Here is a 12720-nt window from a genome sequence, read left to right as displayed (position 1 = left end):
TGCCTGCCACGGCCCCCGCTAGCTTCCTTGCCCTTTTCTTTTCAGCAAGTGTCATTAACAACCCAGCAAAGCACATTTGCGGCTTAAAAACATCCGTTTAATAAACCAGACTCGATGACGACCTCCCACACCTTGTTTAACGGAGAGCTCGTTAAACAAAGCAAACAGGGCGTTCGTTTTATTAAGCCTTCAGGGCTGTTTCCAAAATTTCTTCGACACCAGAAGAGGTAGAAACACCCAAAGACCTGCAGCAGATAGCAGGGCTGGCCCTTCACATCAGCTGCGCAGATGCTGCGGGACGGGGAAGGTTGCAGGTCCAGAGTTAAGCAGCTTCCCAGCCCATGCTGGGTTTGGATGGCTGATGAACCCACCCCACGGGAAGAATAAAAGCTATTTGGCTTCACGGCTGTGCAACTTCAGTTACTCCTGAAGGAAATTTTAAAATTGTGAGCCAGTGGTTTCGTCGTCACTCTTCTCGTGATGTATCATAGCATCTCCATAAGCCCAGCCCCGCAGAGCTGCTGAGCATCCCCCTCAGCAGCATCTGAGCTCCTGGCGTCTGGGTCTGGTGGTGTCCCCCCCAGGGACCCCCTCTGGGTGCCGGGTCTCCACGTGGGCACCCACAAGGGACCCATGCTCAAGAATGCACAGCACCCTCAGGAATACATACCCACCGGTGCAGGATTGCCCTCCTTCATCCCTCCTCTTTCCCCTGGATCTAGAATAACGTCATTTATCCTGAAAACAAGCCAGAGCTGGCCTAAGCTGTACAAGACTGAAGGCCAGTTCCCGGCTCTCTCCCAGATTCCTTTCCATGGCCAAATTCCCACCTGCAACGTGGGATAATCCCATTCCCAACCTTCTAGCTTTTGCTTATGAACTCCTTGGGGCAGGGACTCTCCTGCTGCACCCGGCAAGGAAGTGGCACGACAGGGACCTGCCCATAATAAGGTCCTATAAAAGCAATCTAATCCTGTTCCAGAGAAAAAGGAATGGCTTGTGAAGAAATAAAAATGAGAGTGAACTTTGGGTTCCCCATGACTTGCTTCCGCATCATCTATCTGGGAAAGCACGCAGAGCTTGTGATCTTTGCTGCCTGCTTGTGGCTTGTCTCTTAGCAAAAGCCCAGCAAAAAAACCAAATAGCTGTTTAGAGCAGAAGGCTTTATCAGCAGATCAGAAGTCCTAGAGAAGCCAGTTCTGCTGCTGCCCTTAGAACTAATTCAAGGTCTGAGACATCTCGCTGCTATTGCTATCCACTCCCCAGTCGCGCCTGGGGCTGCGGCAGGTTGCTCACGGGGTTCCTCCTGGTCCTCCTCCGCACGTACTCCAGGTTGTCTTCTCACCCCAGGGTTCTGCTCAATCCACCTCCAGGGACCCTGAGCTGATTTTCCAAGGATAGGGATGTCTCAAGGATCCACCCGTACCCTACGGTGTGTTGGGGGGAGGGGACGGCACAGACCAGACCCCGAGATGAAGGCAGGGCTGCTGTGCCTTCCAGACAGGGGTCTTGCTGTCGGCTCCCTCCTGAGGAGCAAGTAACACTTTGCCATTGCACATTCCCACATTTATAAGAAATTTAAGGAAACTTAATTATTTAATTGTTCTGGGCTTGCTGATGAGGCCAGGGAATGGCTTGTTTGCTTATCTCAAAGCTCCCCTGTGCTCCGATGCATCTGCTTTAGCCCACGGCAGCTATTAGGAAGGTATGTGCTGTTGTGGCCGAAAGCCCCCGTGGCACCTGCTTGGTTGCATATCGCTGGGTCTGGCCTGGGGGGATGAGAAACAGCAAGTCACTGTAATGGCAGCAGCCTTGCTGCAGGGGCAAAGTCAGAAATTTCGGCAAAAAATTTGCCATCTGGCTGGTCCTTTTGTTGTTCTGGCTGTGGCTTGGGACCTGAAGAGGTGCGAAACTATGCGTTTCTGCTGCAGCATGCTGGAAATCTTGCTGTCTCTCGTATTGATGCCTTCAGCATCGCCCAGTCGTGGTGAGGCAGAACCCTACAGGTCCATTTTACAGGTGAGGGAAACTGAGGCACAGAAGGGCAAATCACCTTGGCAGCAGTTAGTTAAACCCAACTGGAGCCAGAGCCAGCTCAATTCTCTCCCAGGGACTCATGTGAGCAGTTGCCCATACAAAAGGTCTTGCACAAAGCAGGTCTTGGAATTTCAGGATTTACGCTGATATCCTCCAAAAATTGGCATTTTTTCCCCCTAAGAAATATGTCGGTTTTAGCCAAAATTAACATTTGCTCAAAGCAACATTTCTGAGCCTAAAATGTGTTCCTGGGTGATACGGCTCAGAGCACAGATGCCAGTTCCTCTTCAAAAAATGTTGTGGGGCTCTGTGTTTTAATGGAGGTTATTTTTCTTTCTCCTTCACTTCCTTCCTTCCTTCCTCCCTCCTTCCTTCTGTCCTTCATCCTCTCCATCTCCTCCCCCTCTCTTGGAAAGAGCCATAAAAATAAAGAAAATAGATGAGAGCAAGCCTGAACAGCCCCTAAAGAAGAGATTGCATTTTTCCTAGAAAAAAAAAGTAATGATTAATTTGTTATGTTTCAATAGCTGCTCCAAAAAGAAAAGGAAAAAAAAAAACCACAAACCCAATTTTTAATCTCTTGTTTCTTTTAACATTTTCCTTCAAAACCAAATATTCCTTGCTTGCCCCAGAATTCTCTCATTTCCCATCGACACTGGCTTTCAAATCCAGCCTGGGATGGATGCTGCCAGAGGAGAGCCAGGAGCTACAGATGCTATAAAAAGGGCATTTTCTTGACCCAGCATGCCAGTGTGGATAAACAGCAGCAGAAAAATGCTTTTCATCCATCACAGCTCTGTGTCTTCACTTCCCCTCTTTAAAAATGCCTTTAAACAGCAATATATTTTCTTATTTATGTGCTGATGAAAACCTCAGTGTTAATGGTGTGGCAATGGGGCATGGCCCCATGCCATCCCTGTCCTTCCCCCATCAGCCCGGGGTTCAGCTGGGCCGTTTGCTCCCCTCCTGCATGCACACGCAGGGCCAAGAAAAAACCCACCTCTCAGCATTTTATTAGACCATTCATGAGTCCTCCAGTGCTGATGCTAATTGCAAGCCTTGAATAAGCAGCAGGGAGAGAGGGGTGGCATGGTGGTGGCCGTGATCCCTCCTGGACCCTTGTTTGGGGAGAATGGGGATTTTCTCCTTCTCCTCCCAGGCAGCCCGGATGCTCCGGCAGGGTCAGCCAGGACCGCTCCTGGCAGGACACCGGGAGCTGGTGCCCAGCAGCTGCCTGAGATGGAGCCCAGACATGGCACCAGCATCGGGCACCAGGTAGGGCTGTGCTACGCCCTTCATTTTCCCTCGAGATCTGCTCAGTAGCATCACCATGGCCCATGTGTATTCATGGGACCCTCTGGATGATGTTTTCACACCGGCTGGTTTTTGGCACAGGTCTTGGGACAACATTCACACTGGCCACCATCTGTGCTGGGTCCCGACGGGTGATGCTGCTGCTCCGTACATCTCAGGGCAGCAGTGGGCTCTCTCCTCTATCCAGCTGTCCGTTTGCACACAGATGCCAGGATTTGTCCTCTCCGAGCTCCCTGCTCCTCTCTCCGTGGGGTCACTAGCTGCCAGACGGCTGACAGCACCTTCACATCAGCCTCAGGTCCTGCAACCTTGAGAAATTAGGCTGAGGAAATGCCTGCCTGATCTGTCCCACCTTGCCCTGGGTTGGGAGGAATCAAACTAAAAATCCCTGAAACAAGAAGAAAATCCACCTGCCTCTGGTCTGCCTTACTGCTGGGGGATGAGCCCGCATCCATGATTCCTCCTCAGCTTTCCCATCTGTCCTGAGGGCATATTGCACCCCTAACCATCTCTGAGCACAGGGGAAAGTGCTGCTGCATTGCTGGAGTGGCAGACAGCCGGGATCCCGATATGTGATGCTCAGAAAGGGAGAAGGGAGCTGACTTCGCTCTGAATATTCCCTCCTGCCCAGCGCTATCGAATGGAATGAATAATTTACTATCCGATCATCTCTAATCTTCGTCCCATAAAATCAGCAGCAAGCTGGGAGGGTTTTTGAAGCCTCCAGCTGCATTCACTGATAAGACATGAGGCAGGAAAGATTGGAAGCCCATAAAAATGATAATCTCAGGCTTCAGTGTAACTTGGTGGAAGGGTTTTCTCCTGTCCTTTCATTAAGGATGGATTTCACGATCTTCCTTAAATAACAACAAGCCTTCTCACGAGGAATCTCCCATCCGAAAACTGATTGCATCGTCATTAGGAAATAGGAGGATAAGCAGCCAGAAAAAAATAGCTGGAGCACAGGTTAGCACAAGGGCCAAGTCCCTGCAGAGCGAACAGCATCTGCCTTTATGGGGTAGGAGGAAAAGAGGTGATCGGAGGCAATTTCCAAACACAGAGCAAAGCTTTAGGCATCGGGGCTTTGCCTGGGAGAGCTGGGCACCGGCACCATGCCGAGCTGCTGGCCACAAGCCTGACCGTGAGCCTGGCTGTGGAGCAAAGCCCCGCCATCCTCATCCTGGACCTCCTTGGTGCAAAGAGAAACATCACGTCTCATTTCAGTCTGGTTTGGTACAGCATCCTCCTCTTCATCCCCAAATTCGGTGAGACTGGCTATTGCCTGGGAGAAGAAAGGAGAGGAAAAAACCCAACTGATCAATCATTTCCATGTGAATCTCAACCAAGATGGCCAAGAGGAGGAGAAGGAAAGAGTTGGCTGGCTTGGTGGGGGTGGATAGTTTCAGGAAATAATTATCCCAGATGCCACAATAGGAGAAAATTAAAAGTGTAAACTATAATCAGATGTTAAGTTGCTTTTCGTCTGCTAATTGAAATAATGTTTTCTCTGCTACCCACCACTCTACCCCTTTCAGATGCTAATCCCTATCAAACACGGACTTACAATTACAAATTCATAGGCATCTTTCCCAGGAGCAGAAATTGCTTTGCCCTGTAACCTCTAAGATGAGGTCTTAATAGGAATTCACGAGCAGTCGCTGGTAAAGCTTCATTAGGCGGAGAGAATAGACAAGGGCAAGTTGCAGTGCTCCCTAACCACTCTAGGGAAAAATTAATTTAAATTACTTTGTAAAGTAACAAGGCCAGATAATGTGTTTCTTTCTTGGATTATTGTTTTCCGACACCCTAATTCACTCGTAGATTAGGTTGCTTTGCCTCTCTTGATGGTGGTCCATGCTAAATTGTGGTTTGTGGAGAGCAGAAGCCTTTGGAAGGAGAAACACCAACCCCTTGGGCTGGAGCTGGATGGAGGCGGGGTGAGAATCTGGTTGTTTCTCACCAGGTTGGGTTGCTCTGAGGCTGTCGGGGAGGCAGGTAACAGCCACCTCCAGCACAACTTCAACACAGCCTAGAAGAGAAACCTGGCTATTGAAGGTGACACCAGTCTTTCCCTGGATGAAAACTGGTCCAAGCCAGTGGAAGGAGTCCTGCTGATTTGGGACAGCTCTAGATTTGTTTCCTGGAGGCCAGATCCTGAGTGACGCTGAGCCCCCTGCTCCCAAGGGCTGGACCAGCATGGGAAACCTCTTCCAGAAGCCACCATCTCTCAGTAAAGGTACTGGCATGGGGCTGATTCCCAACCAGCTAAAGCCTAACATGACTAAAATATGCTAAAAACCAAGCCTGCACCCCCAGGAAGGGGGCTGTGATTTCACACACACAGCCCCCAGCCCTTGCCGAGCCTCCTCAAAAGGAGCTATAATTCTCTTCCCTGGCACCAGGCTGGATGCTCTTCATGCTGGGCTTGCAATTTGGTGTGATTTTATGGAGCTTTGCAGTGAGCCAAGCGAGGGGCCGCGGGAAGATGCAGCGATAAGGGCTTGGCAGAGGGGCTGCAACTCTTCCCAGCACCCTGGGCTCGCAGCCGGACTTTGGTGGGCGCTGCCAGCACCCGACGTTATTAACCTGAGACTTGTCACGCAGAATGGGCCAGCCTGGCAAAATCCTCGGGGGATGCGAGCATCATTCAGCGAAGAGACAAAGAGTTCAAAGGGCCTTTCGGCAACAAACAGCTCTGATCATCTCAGCTGATTAAATAGGTTCCCAACTGATCCGGGAGTCCTAGGAGACCAAACTGAAGCTGGGAAGATTTATGGGGAGCTACCTGAATTGGAGAGGGAATATATTGATTTTATTCCTGGCTTCTGAAGGGGATCGCTGGGTTTTTTTCAGAGAAAAGATAGGGCTGGTGAGAGATGCATTGAGACAGAGGGGTACATAGGTAGGTAGAGGGGTGGATGGACAGACTCCCAACCCATCTAATCATTTTCTTGTCCCCACTTACTTGCGGGAAGATAAAAACCCCATGGTACCCAGACCTACCTTCTATCACTCTCCTATCCAAAACTGCAACCTTTGAAATGGGATTATAACCCCTAGGGATGAGATTTTATGTCACCCCGGTTCCTGCAGTCACTTGAACTTCCTTCATCCCCATCAGCAAACCGTTGCCCTCCAAGCCCTGACAAATTCTGGACCACCTTTGCTGCTGACGAGCCCTGTGTTTTGCCAGCTCCAAGCACAATTAAGTGCACCCTTGAGTCCCGCTTGGCTTTGCTGTCTTGCAACAGGCAGAACCCAGCCTCGCATGTTCATCAGCCTCCTGGAAAGCGGAGGAGCATCAGGGAAGGCTGTGTCCCATGAGGAGGACAACCCTGCGCATCCCTCGGGGCGGGTAGAGAAGAGCCTGATTTCAGTAGGACCCCCCTGCTCAGCATCATCTGTGGAAGGTACTTTCCTTCCTCTAGACCCCACAGACTTCCCGGGATATAGGAAGGGTCCGGGGCAGAGCTGAGGAGCACCCCTAATGCAGGAGATCAGCCTGAGCATCCTTGAACAGCGGGGGCCAGCCTGCCAGAGTCCTGCCAGCAGGCACCAGCCTTATTTATTTCCACACTCAGCAAAAGCAGTACGTTTTCGGGTGGCATCTCTCTCCTCTTCCTTCTCAGCACCGGAGCTTTTACCTGGCATCCAAAGGGAAAAAAAATAACGGGGCCATCGGCAGCAAGCGAAACGCATCTAATAACCTCCACTTCTTTTCAACGAGCTCCAGTTGTTGCTTTACAAGTGTACTCCAACCCCGGCAAGTGCCAAACAAAAGCTCCCCTCTCCTCCTCTGTGCCTGTTAAACAGCCTTATTATTTCAGCAGTCTGCATCTGCTGGGTGGCAGCCGCGATTACCATAACACAGGGCAGGATTTGGCCTGGATGCTTCAGCCTTGATTCTCCAACAGGCGAGAGCGTTTGGCTGGTTGAAAAATAAAACGAAAAATAAAGGGGAGAAAAAAAAAATCGAATGTATGAAGTCACTTTTCTGGCTGCTACCCAAGCAAACAGATGCAGGTAGCGGAGGAGATGGGGAAAATCATGTCATCTTCTGCCCTGAGCTGCTGTTCAGCGGCTTCTGTTGCTGGGGAAGGGGGAGGGAGGGACATTGAAAGGCCAGAGGGATTTCATGTGAGTCCAAGGGGTAAAAGAGGTATTTCTCAGGGTACGCTGAAGGTGGGGGAGCTTTTCGGGAACCTTAACCCATTCCTGAAGCCTGGGAGGCTGCCGGCCCCGGCGGGATGCTCCTGCAGCTGAGCTGAGTGCTGTGAGATGGGGACAGGGAGCCGGGGCTCCCATGGGAGGGACGGGATGGATAGAAAGGGCTGAACAACACCGAGCTGTGCCATTGTGCCGCGGTGGCTGCCCTTGAATCCAGCCCTGAATAGGTTTTGAGGACAAAAGGTGAAGACCCCTGAGAGATGCTTTTGCCTGGGATTGAGGAGAAGAGGCAGTTTCCAGGACTGGGCAGGCTATTAATTAAAACTCAGTAAATAGCAGGGCATTGGCACAGCCACCGGCACTCCCACCGGGAAGCACAAGCCTTCGCAGGGTTGCCTCACCCCTGCCGAAATCCCAGGGGGACTCGGCAAGCTGCGGTCCCCTGGCAGAGCCGTCGGGGAGCCAGTGACCACAGGCACGGAGCCCATCGCCACCCACGTCCTGGGGAGCGGGGACCTGCGGGGCAGCACCTAGACCTCCAGGGCCTGGCTGAGCTGGGGGGAGCACCAGCTGTCCCCACCTTTCTCTATGCCTTCCTACCCCAAAATACCAAACTCTGCAGGAAAATAGCTGCACTGTTCAAATATAGGGGTGTTAACATAACGACTGTTGGTCGATGGTAACCCCATGAAGATCTGGAGAGCTGATTAGTGTGGGTGGAAGAGGGGGAAAAGGAGAGGGAGAAGGGAGGGGACAATGGGGATGGGGAGGGAAGGGGAAGGGGAAGGGGAAGGGGAAGGGGAAGGGGAAGGGAAGGGAAGGGAAGGGAAGGGAAGGGAAGGGAAGGGAAGGGAAGGGAAGGGAAAGGAAGGGAAGGGAAAGGAAGAGAAGGGAGAAGAGAAGAGAAGAGAAGAGAAGAGAAGAGAAGAGAAGAGAAGAGAAGAGAAGAGAAGAGAAGAGAAGAGAAGAGAAGAGAAGAGAAGAGGAGAAAAAGGAAAAGGAAAAGGAAAAGGAAAAGGAAAAGGAAAAGGAAAAGGAAAAGGAAAAGGAAAAGGAAAAGGAAAAGAGAAAGAGAAAAAGGAAAAGGAAAAGAGAAAGAGAAAAAGGAAAAGGAAAAGGAAGAGAGAAGAGAAAAAGGAAAAGAGAAAAAGGAAAAGGAAGAGAGAAGACAGAAGAAGAGCGAAGAGCGAAGAGGGAAGCGGGAGGGGCAGGACAGCCTTTAACACGCTTTATTTGGAAAACACCAAGACCACCCCAGGCCCGCTCACCGCCCCCGTTCCCCGGCCCCCGCCGCTCTCCCGGGCCCGGCGCCGCCTCCCCGCGGGGCCGCGCGGGGCGGGGCGGGGCCGCGCGGGGCGGGGCGGGGCCGCGCGGGGCGGGGCGGGGCCGCGCGGGGCGGGGCGGGGCGGCGCCCTCTGGCGGCCGCGGGCGGCGCGGCGGGCTGCGGGTCCGCGGGCGGGGGCGGCGGCCGGGCCCGCGGTGGCGGCGGTGGCGGGCGGGCGGCAGCGGCCCCGCCGGCCCGGGCTCCGGCTCCGGCTCCGGCTCCGGTGCTCGGCGCTGGCAGGAAGCGCTCGTGCTGCGGTCGGCTTTGATCTGCCGTTTATCTGCGACAAGGGGTTCCCCGAGAGCGGTTCAAAGGAGGCGCGCGCCAGGAGGCAGCTGCCCGGGGAGCGCCGGCGGCCTCGTGGGCTCGGTGACGGGGCGAGGACGGGACCCCCGTGTCACCCGCGTGGGACAGGCCGGCCAGGACCCCCATCAGGCCACGGCACCGCGAGGACATGGACCGTGAGCTCCTGCTGGAGGGCAGACCCGAGCACGCAGGGCAGTGGCGATGGCATGGCCATCGTTGGGACAGTGTCGCCATCCTTGGGGCAGTGTCGCCATCCTTGGGGCAGTGTCACCGTTGGAGGGGACAAAACGTGCTCCTGCTGGAGAGCAGACCCAAGCACACAGGGTGGTGGCGATGGCATGGCCATCGTTGCGGCAATGTCACCATCCTTGGGGCAGTGTCACCATCCTTGGAGCAGTGTCACCGTTAGAGGGGACAAAACATGCTCCTGATCACACACCCTTCGTGCTGCCTGCCCAGGGGGCCATTGGTTGGGTGGCTGTAGGACTTTATCCCCAGCCCCACATGCCTGCACGCAGCAAGAGGGGCAGCTCAGAGTGGGGACGGAGCCAGCTGGAGGGTGGCCCGCGGGGACCGGGCAGAGAGCCCTCCTGCCAAGTGCCTCCTGCCGAGATAGGAGCAACGGCCGTCGCCTCTGGCACACTGGGCAAGCTCAGCCGTTCCTGCCACCCTAGAAAACACCCTGGGAAAAGCATCCGGTACCTTCTTGGGGTGGTTTGATGCCACCTGACCTGGAAGAAGGGAAAAAGCAGCCTGGAGTTTGCTAGAATGAGGCAGGGAGCAGCTTGGGAGTGATTTCTGCTGATGCAACCAAAAGCAAAACCACCCTGGTGTTTTGTATGGTGGGGACAACCAGCAGGGCAGCGTGCAAGGGGCAGGGGACACACGTGTGTGAGCGTGTCATGGACTTCGGTGGCTTGAACACAAGTTCAGGGTTGCATGTTCACATCTGTGCAAATGCATGTATTTAGGACTGTGTCCTCAGAGGTGCATCCACAGATGTTGCCACAGGTGTGGGATGTACAAAAATGAGTGCGTGCATTTGTGAACGTGCTTGTGTACCATCACACGTGTAAGAGCACATGGGCATTTGTGAGCAAGTCAGTGTGCACACTTACCTGTCGTGCGCGTGAGCTCGTGCATGGACAGGTATTTGTGGGGTGTGAGTATGTTTGTGACTCCTTGTGCACGCAAGTGTCTGTGCCGATGCGTGACTGCTAACACATTGGAGCCACAGCCAGGCTTGTTTCTCGCCTGCTCCCTGGCCCAGCATCCACAGGACCATCAGTTCACCGACTGCACGCCCGCCAAGCCCAAACAGAGCCCTCCCGACCCCAAGCAGCAGCTTCCCACCCACAGCATCCACAGCAGCACGCTGCTGACTGGCTCTGGCTACCTCCCAGGCCACCCCCTCCAGCCTCCAGCTCCCTTTTCAACACCATTCCCAGAGATGCGGCAGACCGGGTGCTCAGAGGAGTGATGCTGTGTTGCTGGATGGTTGCAAGACACACAACTGGGCGGGTGTTGACATGTTTTATTTCGGCTCCAGCAGCGTGTGAAGAGATGTATTCCTGGTGGGGTGCAAGTGAAGTGCTCTGGAGATGGGACAGCTGCTGTAAAGCGTCCCCTTGCTCACGTGCCCTCCCAGGCAGCCTTGGATGGGCGGCGGGTGAGGCCATGGCTGGATTCTTTGGACATGCAGGAGGTCCTTGCCCCTGGTTTTGGTGCGCTCTGGGCAAGCCCCGGGGCAGCAGGGTGCTACCCCTGCCCTGGCGGCTGTGCTGTGGGTGGTGATGGTGGCAGCAGGACAGCTGTGGGGCAGGGCTGGCCCCACTCCCTTCCCCAGGGCTTGGCCATCTTCCCAGCTAAACCCCCGGGGTCAGCCAGTCTGGCGTTCCCTGCTGTGGATGCAGGGTGGCACGTGGGCAGCCACGCTCTCCCAGCCACTCTCCAGGCTGTGATGCTTGGCAGCCCAGGGTATTTTGGAGCCACTCACCTCCCCAAGCCCAGATCAGGGTCCCACATCAGGGAGGACCATGGCTCGACAGCACCTCACACGGAGACCCACCACCTCTGCCTGCTGTCAACCTGCTCATTGCACATGATGCAATCCAGGATGCTCTGCCACGGCTTTCCCAAACGCCCTTGGGCAAGTCACCAAGCCTCTCCCAGCCCTGTCAGCAAGTCACCTCCTCCCCTTGTTTCCGACACCCCTTAAGCAATGTGATGCCAGCAGAAAGCTGCCTTTCATTTTGCACCATGCACACACCAAGGAGCATGGTACCACCACAGCTTTGCTGGCTTCTTTGCCACAAGCCCTTTGCTGCAGGACCCATTCCCACCTTGGCACGGCCGGGTTAAGCTGGTGCCGCGTGGGATTTATCGGAGGGATGGGCAGGGACCGAAGCCCCCGGCCCCACCACGTGCTGCCAGCCGGGCTCGGCCCCAGCACATCAAAGTGCCGGGGCAGTTTTAACCGTGCTCCAGACGCTCCCTCCCATTTCCTGCTGGATTCCCGTCTCGCTCCCTGTGCCCGCATCAGCAAAACAGAGTGTAAAAATAGAGGCCGGGCTTCACCAAAACACAATAGTAAATTGTTCCCCGGAAAGGTCACCGGGGCGGCTGAGAATAGCTTCGAGAGCAGGGGAAAAGGAATGTCTACTACGGGGGAAAAGTTTGAAAGTGGCTGCTGGACCCCTCCATGGGAGGTTTCCTGCATCCCCATCAGTGGTGCGGCTCCCCGCTCCTGAGCCCCCGGAGTCTCAGCGCATCCCCATCTTCACCCATCCACCCCCAGCCCCCCCAAGCCACGGCACTCTCCCAACTCCCCCAGCACCCCATTGGCAATTTTTGGGTGGAAACTGAAAAAAAAAACAGGGAGCAAGAAACGAAGCGAAAGAAGAGGCAGGAGGACCAGAGAGGAAGCAAAGGGCTGGGAGAAGAAAGGGGATGCTGCTGACTGCTCTTCTCGCCGCGTGTGACAGCGCGGTGTCCCCTGGGCACCGCTGGCTGGCTGCAGCCTTTGTGTGGCGGTGGGAACGTCAGGGACGAGCCCCAGGATGAGGAGCGTATCGAGCAGTCCCAGAGAGCCATAAATTACTCCCTCCTGTTGTCGCTGGCCTGTAATAGTGAAAAGGCAAAGCTTTCTCATCATCTGCTGGGGTGGGAATGTTTGGGTCCTGTCATTTCTGTGAGCATATTTAATTCAATAATGTGGGAATGCCCTTAATGAAGCAGGTCCTTGCTCTTGGCTTTGGTGGTGTTCCCAGGCAGGGGTGGCACTGCAGGCTGCCCTCGACATGGCTTTGCTAGAAAGGCAGTAATTAAAATCAGATAATGAGGCTTGAAAATAAAAGCTGCCCAAATTTTGGGTGACTTTTTTTGTGTTTCTTGTTTCATTGTCTTGGACATACACATCCCTCCCACCTACTCTTTTTTTTTTTAATTCAATTGTACCTCAATGCCACTTCCCCTCCTTTCTTGCTCCCCAGTGTCATCCATGCAATGTTAAGGGGGATTTTCTCCCACCAGGGGCCCAAATGTCACCAGGTTCTTGCCACACATTAGAAATG

The sequence above is a fragment of the Ciconia boyciana genome, chromosome 7, assembly GCF_034638445.1.
Source record: "Ciconia boyciana chromosome 7, ASM3463844v1, whole genome shotgun sequence".
Taxonomy (NCBI): Eukaryota; Metazoa; Chordata; class Aves; order Ciconiiformes; family Ciconiidae; genus Ciconia; species Ciconia boyciana.
Note: the sequence above shows the minus strand (reverse complement) of the source record.